We start from the raw sequence: 10,602 nt of genomic DNA, 5'->3' as shown, positions 1-10,602 counted from the left end.
CTTTTCCGTTGCAGTTTACATAGTGAATCATACTTTTCTTTCTCTATTTTTCATTTGCCTCAATAATTTATTTGTATTTTTTCATCCAAAAGTACAATGCGTCATAGTGTAATGAACATTATTTTTTCCTCTCTTTCTTTATTTTTAATCTATATTCGCTCTCTCTCTGTATTCTCTCTTTTTGTATTCTCTCTTTCTTTCTTTACTAATTTGTATTACTAGCTCTCTTTTTCTATATTATCTCTTTATATTTTTCTCGCTCGCTTTCTTTTTTAATCTATATTCTCCTTTTTTCGTCTTTCGGTGTCTTGATTAAATACAATTTGGAGTGAAATTTGTGAGTAATAATTGGACTTTTATTAGCATTTTATATTCAGAGTAACATCAAAATTTAGAAACATTAATTTTTTCTATGGATTAAACTTGATTTTTGTGTATTTTACATGATACAGACTGGTTTTATTTTACCATTATTACTATTATTATTATTTTCACAGAAGGAAGAAGATAACTTACAAAACACGCAATAAACTTAAGTAACCGCTATTTTAGATTACACAAACTGACTATATAATTTTATTATTACTATTCTATACGAAAAAAAAAAAAAAAAAAAATGAATTAAAAAAGAATAGCTTTAAAACCACCACAACCATCATCACCACCACCACTACCACCACCACCACCACCACCGGAAGCGCTGTGCATCCTGCTGTACGCTATATTTATGTCCCCAGCGGAGCCTGTCTATCTGCTTAAGTGTGCGCGTCGCGGCGGCACAAGGCGGTATCTCAGTCTTGTGCCTGTCAGCGTGTCCGTGTTTCCTGTCCCCCGCGTGTCATTTTCTTGTCCCCAACGCGTGGTTCCTCATCATACCATTACTCTATTAATTCCCACGTATCACTTACTTGGTTTCACAGCCTTTTTTCCCGTCTGTTTTGGTTCTTTACTTTTTTTTTTTGTTTTCCTCTCTTTTTTCACTTTTTTTCCTGTGTTGTCCTTCCTCTCTTTTTTGTGTGCTTCCCTTTATCTTTTTTATCATTTTCTCTTTTTTTTTACTCACTTTTCCTTTCTTTTTTCTCTCCTCCTTTGTTTCCTGTGTTTTTCTTCTCTGGTTGTTTTCCTTACTTTTCCTTCCTCTATTTTCCATCTCTTTTTTTTCTTTCTTTTGTGTTTCTTTTTTTTCCTGTGTTTTTCTCTTGTTTCATTGCATTTTCTTCTTTTCTCTCTCTTCTATACGTATAATTTCTACCTTCTAACTTTTTTATCTATTGTTTTTTTTTTCCTTCATGTTTTTTTTTCGGTGTATTTTTTTCCTCTGTTTTTTTTTTTTTCCTTTTTTTCGGCAGTGTCTTCATCAGGATCACCGGAGGACAAGTGCTTACATACATACATATATACATACATACACACATACATACATATATACATACGTATATACATACATACATACTTACATACATTCACACGTACATACATACATACATACATACGTTACACGAGTCATACATGAACATATAAGGAAATGGAGGAGGTAGTCTCACGCACACACGCACACACACACACACACACACACACACACACACACACACACACACACACACACACACACACACACACACCTCTATAGATACGAGTATACGTATAGATAAACAGACGCATTATGAGACAGGCAGGCAGACAGGCAGACAGACAGACAGACAGACAGACAGACAGACAAACAAAGATTGATAAAAAATAAAGAAAATTAGAGAAAACAGGTAACACGGACACATACAGAAAAAAAAAAACAGACAAACGCACAGAGACAGACAGACAGACATAAATGCAAAGAAAAAAGAAAGAAAAACAAACAAACAAACAGAAAAAACAGACAGACAGACAGACAGACAGACAAAGAAACAAACAGACAGACAGACAGACAGACAGACAGACAAAGAAACAAAACAGACAGACAGACAGATAGACAGACAGACAGACACACACACATACACACAGACAGACAGATAGACAGACCAAGAAACAGACAGACAGACAGACAAATATACAGAGAGAGACAGACAGACAGACAGACAGACAGGCAGAAGACAAACAGACAGACAGACAGACAGACAGACAGACGGGCTGACGGTTGACCACTGCCCCGGGAAACACAACACTCAAGGACACACAATTACCGTAGCTCGTTCAGGAAGAAAGAAAAAAAAATGCTTGGTGATCACAGTCATTTTGTTTCTTATTCCTCTACGTATCCTATCCCTTGTGCCTTGTTGCTCTATTTCTTTTCTTCTTCTTTTCCTCTTTTCTTCCTTATTTTTTATCTTCCTTTGAGTCCGTGTCTTCTTTTATTTCTCCTCTTCCTTCGTACTTTGTTTATTTCTCCTTTTTTTTCCTTCTGTTCCTCTTTTCTTTCTTATTTTCTTTCCCTTGAGTCGTGTTTTCTTTCTTTTTTTTCTTTCTTTTCTTCCTTTTTATATATCTTTCTTCCCCTGTCTTGTTTATTTTTCCTTCTCTTTTCTTATTTTTGTTTCTTAAATTTTGTCTTCTTGTATTTTTTTTTCCTGTTCTTCTTCCCTTGTGTCTTGTTTCTTCCATTTTCTTATTTTTTTCCTTTCCTTCCTTCCTTTCCTCCTTCTCTTCTTATGTTCCTTATTCTTCTCCCCTTGTGTCTCTTTCCAGTCTTCCTTTTGATTTTCTTTCTCTATTCTATCTCTGTACTTTATCAATTTTTTTTTATTCCTGCTGCATCTCTCTCTCTCTCTCTCTCTCTCTCTCTCTCTCTCTCTCTCTCTCTCTCTCTCTCTCTCTCTCTCTCTCTCTCTCTCTCTCTCTCTCTCTCTCTCTCTCTCTCTCGTTTCTCTTATCTTCAATTCTGACTGCTTGATTTCACGCCAGTATTTTAATAGAGCATATATTTTCTTACGTTTTTATGTTCTTATTTCATATATGTTTTATTTCTATTACCGGGGGATCTTGTTTCCAGGTTGAATTAATTACTGAATAAAACAAGATATCTGATTAAAAGTACAAACTCGGAAAAAAAAATAAGAAAAAAAAGTACGACTAAATTATCAGTGTAGACAAATATAAAGTTTTATTCGGTTCTTCTTTGGTCATAATTTCCATTCGTTCAAAATTATACAGTAAGTGAGAGAAAAGTTGTAATTATCCTATGCTTATCAAGAGAGAGAGAGAGAGAGAGAGAGAGAGAGAGAGAGAGAGAGAGAGAGAGAGAGAGAGAGAGAGAGAGAGAGAGAGAGAGAGAGAGAGAGAGAGAGACTACTATTACCTAATTATAAATGAATAAAAAACAAAATGAATAAAGAACGAAGGAAAACAATCATAAGAAAGTGAAAAAGAGAGAGAGAGAGAGAGAGAGAGAGAGAGAGAGAGAGAGAGAGAGAGAAGAGAGAGAAGAGAGAGAGGAGAGAGAGAGAGAGAGAGAAACAACTTAGGAATTACTATCCAGAGACTCAATTACCTGACGTGGCCAAGGTCATCCCCCCTCCTCCTCTTCCTCCTCTTCCTCCTCCTCCTCCGCCTCCTCATTCGCCGTCAACCTTCACTGCATCCTAAACACTTTTCATTCATCCTTCTACTCTTCTTCTTCTTCTTCTTCTTCTTCTTCATGTCTTGTTTTAGTTTGTGTTTGCTTTATTATGGATCTTTTTTTCTAACATTCCTCATTGAAGAGTTTTCCGTTTTTTTTTTTTCTATTTTCATCGTTTTCCGTGAGAATTTTGCTGTGTGATTCACTATAATGTGGAAAAATGTTGATATGTGCATTTTATAAAACAAATATTCTATCATTTTTTATTCAAGTACTACTACGATTGCTACCACTACTACTACTACTGTTACTACTACTACTACTACTACTACTACTACTACTACTACTACTACTACTACTACTACTACTACTATCAGCATCTTGTTTATTTCCTTTTCTCCTTCTAAACCTTATACTTTTATTACATTTCTCTGTTATTTCCAACTACTACTTCTACTACTACTACTACTACTACTACTACTACTACTACCATCACTACCCTGTTCATCTCCTTCGCTCTCCTAACCTCACACTTTCTCTCCCCTCACTATCCCTAACCCCTTCATTACATCACCTTCGTCACCCATTACCGTCACTATCTTCACAATCACCCTTATATAGTCCTCACTGTCACAACGTGCTCCCTACACCATCACCATCACCATCACCTCAGCAGTAACCACCATTCATTTCAGCATTTCCTGTCACTTTTCTTCACTATTATTTGATCTTAACACTATTATTACTATCACTTGTCACTACTGTACCCTCTCCCTCTCTCTCTCTCTCTCTCTCTCTCTCTCTCTCTCTCTCTCTCTCTCTCTCTCGTGGCCTTGCATATTGCGTGAAGGTTTGTCTGTGTCTGTGTGTGTGTGTGTGTGTGTGTGTGTGTGTGTGTGTGTGTGTGTGTGTGTGTGTGTGTGTGTGTGTGTGTGTGTGTGTGTGTGTGTGTGTGTTTTAAAGTATGCACAACAAAACATTGTCTCATTCAAGTTTAAAAAGACATGCAAGAAACTGAAGAAGAAGAAGAAGAAGAAGAAGAAAAAGAAGAAGAAGAAGAAGAAGAAGAAGAAGAAGAAGAAGAAGAAGAAGAAGAAGAAGAAGAAGAAGATCAATGAATGGCTTAAGAAGAAAAATTTACATAACTTCTTTTCTCTTTGATTTACGAGTATTTCCTCCTCCTTCTCCTCTGAGTCAGCTGTATGTCCTGAGGGAAGAGGCTCCGTCAATCTGGATCACCGGACACAGAAGGAGGAGGAGGAGGAAGAACACTGCACAAAAAAGGTAACGAGGGAGCTTCCGCCGCCTCACTGCGACCTTGGTTCCTTCCCTGCGACGCTCTCCCCCAGGTGGTCTCATTCCCCCCCTCCCACCAGACGCCCCAGCACGTCATCGCTCCCCGCTGGTGTTGTGACGGTCCGGGATGAGCCGTGAAGTCCCCTGATGAAAGTTTTCTTTATTTAAATCACTTAGGAGCCCGCCATCCCGCAGAGCCGCGCCCCTGTGACGGATCACCACGCGGCGCCCTGCTGGGGGTGGCCCGGGGGAAGGATGCCCCGCCCCACCCACCCCTGACCCGCACCGCCCCGCACTGACCTTCCTTCAACACCATCGAGGCGCCCTTACCTGCCGCTCCAGCCTCCTTCTCTTAGTTATTAAGGCGTTTTGTAAGAAAGAACGCTACACACTTACACACACACACACACACACACACACAGACACACACTTAGCACACTTCCCACGAGGGTGTTGTGCTTGTGGCAGTAATTGCGTGGACGTGTTCCCCAGCACTGCTAATGGTGTGTGAATGGGCCGCGGTGGGCTGTTAAGACTGTGCCGCGAACCACGTGTGGCGGGCGTGGCGGCCTGGGCTGGGTGGGAGAGGGAGAGGAGGGAGAGATGGGTAGAGGTGGGGGAAGGGGAGGATCGCCTGGTGTGAGGGTAATGGGAGGACAAAAGACGATGGACAAGCGCAGTTTACCATCTCGCACCGCCCTGCCTTCCTCTCATCCCTTCCTTGCCCCATTCCTTCCCCGCCCATGCCATAACAGACGGGGTGACGAGGCGGTGTGTTGGTGTCCGCTCCGCTCGTGTGATTAAGGATGGGTTACGTGTCGCTGTGATGCATCCCCCGTGCGGCGCCGTAAAGTTTGCCATGTAACCACCTGGCAGGTACGCGGGGGTGATTAGCGGCGAGGCGGTGTTCCCAGGTGAGGTGAGATAAAGGGGTGAGGAGGAGGAGGAGGAAGAGGAAGGTATAGTGTCTCTATCAAACAAACCATTCATTCTTCTCTCTCTCTCTCTCTCTCTCTCTCTCTCTCTCTCTCTCTCTCTCTCTCTCTCTCTCTCTCTCTCTCTCTCTCTCTCTCTCTCTCTCACTCCACGTTTCATTCTTACTTCACTTCCTGTTTATTTGTATCCTGGCTTACGTGCTCACATACATACACAAAACACACACACACACACACACACACACACACACACACACACACACACACACACACACACACCACAGAATGATAGATTAGTTTGCCATTAAACCCGAAGATTGTGGGAACGACAAGAGGAAATTTGAGAAGAGAAGGAGGAGGAGGAGGAGGAGGAGGATGGCAGGAGGAGGAGGAGGAGTAAGGAAGTCCGGCGAACTGGCTGATGGAGTGAATTATAAGGAAGAAGAAAACGAATAATAATCAGTGATACGATATAACGATAGGACAGGAAACAAAAAACCTTATATCGAACACTGCCTCATACATCATTACTTCACCTTATTCTCTCTCTCTCTCTCTCTCTCTCTCTCTCTCTCTCTCTCTCTCTCTCTCTCTCTCTCTCTCTCTCTCTCTCTCTCCTTTCCGCCCGTCAGCCGATCATACAAGCACGAAGGCAGTTATTACTTCTCAACTTATTTTCCTTCCCTTCAGTGTTACCATTCCCAGAACCCATCACCAACCTGTCACCATCCATCACTATCTTCAGTCCTCACCTGCGCCCCACTCCGCCCACACACACACACACACACACACACACACACACCATACAGCGCCCAACACACCACACACACACTTCCCCCTCCCTTCCCCTCCCTTCCCCTTCCCGTACCTCCCTTCATCCCCTTCCCTTTCCAGTTCCTGCCCTTTTTTTTACACCCTAATTACCGCCAATAGCTGAATTTCCTTCTAACCAAAAAAAAGATAATTTATGGAAAGTAATCTGCCGCATTTCCATAACACGGGGATATAAGGAGGCTTGGTGTTTCTTGTGTTTTTGTTAAGTAAAGGATCTTCAGTGTACATTTGAACTCATTGGCTGATTTCCTTTCATTTATATTCAGGTTTTGTGTTAGTTAAGTTAGGTTAAGTTAGGTTAGGTTAGGTTAGGTTAGGTTAGGTTAGGTTAGGTTAGGTTAGGTTAGGTTAGGTTAGGTTAGGTTAGGTTAGGTTAGGTTAGGTTAGGTTAAGTTAGGTTAAGTTAGGTTAAGTTAAGTTAAGTTAAGTTAAGTTAAGTTAAGTTAAGTTAAGTTAAGTTAAGTTAAGTTAAGTTAAGTTAAGTTAAGTTAAGTTAAGTTAAGTTAAGTTAAGTTAAGTTAAGTTAAGTTAAGTTAAGTTAAGTTAAGTTAAGTTAGTTAGGTTAGGTTAGGTTAGGTTAAGTTAAGTTAAGTTAGGTTAAGTTAGGTTAGGTTAGGTTAGGTTAGATTAGATTGATCATTTTTTCTATCTACAGTCAGTCAGATGTTAGTTGGAGTGGTTACGATAGGTTAAATTAGGTTCAGGTGGTTAGGTTAGATTAAGTTACGTTAAGTTAGGTTTCATTGAGTTAAATTGATATTTGTTTTAACTACAATCCGTCAGAAATTGTTCATTAGAATGGTTAGGTTAGGTTAAGTTAGATTGATATTTTTCTAACTACATTCAGTAATCTTTTGTAAGTTAAAGTAAGTGAAGATCGAAGTGAGTCAAAAATTACAGACTTCATAATTACTTCAATCTAAATATGCCATATTTTACTCAGTACAATTTACCAGTGATACCCAGAACACACTTCAAACTCCTGCCTTGCCACTGAAGAAAATTGAATAACCTTGCTTAATTAATATAAAAACCGTTTCGAGATATCCTTGTTTTATGCATTCATTTAAGAGCAATTTTGTAGCCATTAAACACGTACAAGTCTGAAAATATTACGTCTTATCTCTTTAATTGAGGGATAAACAAGACACTTCCCAACATATAAATGCAACGAGGCTCTTCAATTAAACGGAAATTCGACACAAAGTTAGATTTTTTAAGGTGAATTATTTTAACCTTCCTTCTCGTTACCTTCTTCTCTTCTCATAATCTCCCTCTCTTCGGCTATCATTTTCTTCTTATATCGTGTAGCTTCTCTCGTATTAATTTTATCCTTCCTTCTTCCTGTTTCTTAACTCAGTATTCACTTCTAATTATCAAGTACTCTCTTTCATTCCTTATTTCTTCCTTATTTATCTCACTTTCTTTTGTTTAGTTTCTTCCTTGCATTCATTTGTACCTTCTCTTTCCTCTTCCTTAATCTATCAACACACAATCCTCTTCATTCCAAAACTCCATCCCTGTTCAGTTCCTCTCCTGTACTCCTTTTCTCTCTACTATATCACTCTTTACTTCCAATACACATTCCTCTTCATGCAATACTATCCATCATTCACTCTTTCTTCCTTCACACTCAATTTCTTCGTTTAGTTTCTCTCTTGCATCCTATTTTACACTTCTTTCCTCTTTCCTGTATCCTCCTCACTCTCAATACACTTTCCTCTTCACCTAACACTCTCCTTCATTTTCTCTGCCTTCCTTCCTTCCCATTAACATCCCTTCTCTCCCCAGTTTTTCTCCTTCTAACTTCCTCTACTTTGCATTCACTTGAACACTTTTTTCCTCTCTCCTGTATCCTTCTCACTCCTCCAATTCATATTCCACGTCACCTGACAGTCTCCATTCCCACACTCCCCCTGCTCTCACAAGCTTCACCCCATTACATCCCCCTCACCCTTAAAGAGTCTCTCATCCTCCCCCATTCCTGCACTTCCTCTCATCCCACTGTGATCTATCATCGCCCAAAAGATACCCCATTATTGTTAAATTCTCACTCTCTCGCCGCTCTTTTCTCTCTCATTCTCTCACTTTTTTACTCTTTCTCTAGTGTTAATAAGTGGTGATTCTTTTCTCTTACTCTCATCTTCTTTTCTCTCTCTCTTCTCTTTCTCTCCCATGGATATCTTGGTCTTCTGCAAACACACTTTTATTAACCTCTTTTCCTATGCAGTTCCTTTTCTTTTTTTTTTTTATTCTGATCCTGCGTTCTCCTCTCACTTCACTCTTCTATTCTCTTTTTTCCCCCTTTTAAACGCAAACCAGTGTATTCTTTTTTTTCTACAGATACACTTTAATATTCCTCTCTTCCTATCTACTTCCTATATTATTATTTTTTTCTGGTAATACTTTCTCCTCTCACTCTCTCACTCTCCTCTTCTCTGTCTCTCCCTTATGAACTCAAACCTGTATATTTTTTTTTTCTACAGACACACTTTTATATTCCTCTCTTCCTATCTACTTCCTGTGTTCCTTCTTTTTTTCTCTTTTTTTTTTTCGAGTTACACGTTGAAATTCTAGTTATTCACTCTTCTCTCTCTCTTCCTTCGCTCCATCAGACACTGGCATGAGATAAGAAGCAGATGTAAAAAAAAGTGGCGCTAACAGATGGAACACGCGTGAAATATTACACATCTGCCATCAATTACGCTTCACTTGTGACTGACTGAAGGAAATAACTACATTGAGACGCGTGTTTTCAGTAGTAATTGCAAAAAAAAAAAAAAAAAAAAAGGAGGAAAAAGCTGAATGTTGTATTTTTAGTCTCTCAAACACACACACACACACACACACACACACACACACACACACAAGAGGAAGCTACTATTACACCTCTTTTTCTCTCCTCCCTCTTTTTCCTCTCCTTCTCCTTTCTCCTCTTCCTCTCCTTCTTCCTCTCTTCTTCCTCTCCCTTTCGTGAAATATTTGTAATGGTACGTTAAATTAAAACAAAGGCGTGTGTATGTGTGTGTGTGTGTGTGTGTGTGTGTGTGTGTGTGTGTGTGTGTTCAGGCGGTTGATATATAAAAGTACACATGTATAAGGGAAAAAAAAAGGAAATAAATGAACAAAAAATAATAATGATAAGCGGACGGTGGGAGGCAGAGGGGATATAGGAAGCGGATACGCGGTTAACTGGACAATTTTCTGATAGTGGACGAGTGAGTATTGGAGGGAAGGGTGGGAGGAAAGGGAGGGAAGTGAAGGGAGGAAGAGGGAGTGTGAGGTGAAGGTCTGAACTGAGGTGGGAATGGAGGAAAGAAGTGCTGTATTTTCTCGTTTGTCTTGTTCTCTCTTTTTTTTTCTCTCTCTCTCTTTTCGTTATTCGTATTCCTTCTCCTGTTTATCTTATACATTTCCTTTTTATCGTTCCCTCCTATTATCGAAGTCTTGTATTGTTTCTCATTTATCTTGTTCTCTCTTCCTGTTTAGTCTTTCATTCACAACCCTATCTTCTTTCTACTTTTCTTATTACCAATCCATATTATAATTAGAGTCTTGTATTATTCCTCATTTCTCTTGTTCTCTCTTTCTTGCCTTTCTCCTTCATTCACAGTCCCATTTCGTCTCCTATACTTTTCCTTACAGTCTTTCCTATCATCCTACCGTCTTATACTTCCTCTCCTATCATCCTACTGCTCCCTTCTTCCCGCCCGATGATAGCTTCCTGAGATATGTCTTCAGACAAGTCCTTGGCGTGTTGTTTGTCGTTTGTGGTCAATGAAAGGATGCTCTGATGAACTGATTGCGTCTTCTGCGTGTGTGTGTGTGTGTGTGTGTGTGTGTGTGTGTGTGTACGCGCTGACCCATAATCAAACTAGGTCACCTGCTCACCAACACACAGACACACACACACATACTAAAGGCCTTCCAGAGACAGCATAAACAGACACAAATGCAGAACAACAACTCAGATAACAAACATATAAC

The sequence above is a fragment of the Scylla paramamosain genome, chromosome 28 (assembly GCF_035594125.1).
Source record: "Scylla paramamosain isolate STU-SP2022 chromosome 28, ASM3559412v1, whole genome shotgun sequence".
NCBI lineage: Eukaryota > Metazoa > Arthropoda > Malacostraca > Decapoda > Portunidae > Scylla > Scylla paramamosain.
The sequence above is the reverse complement of the archived record's forward strand: the minus strand, read 5'-3'. Positions refer to the sequence as shown.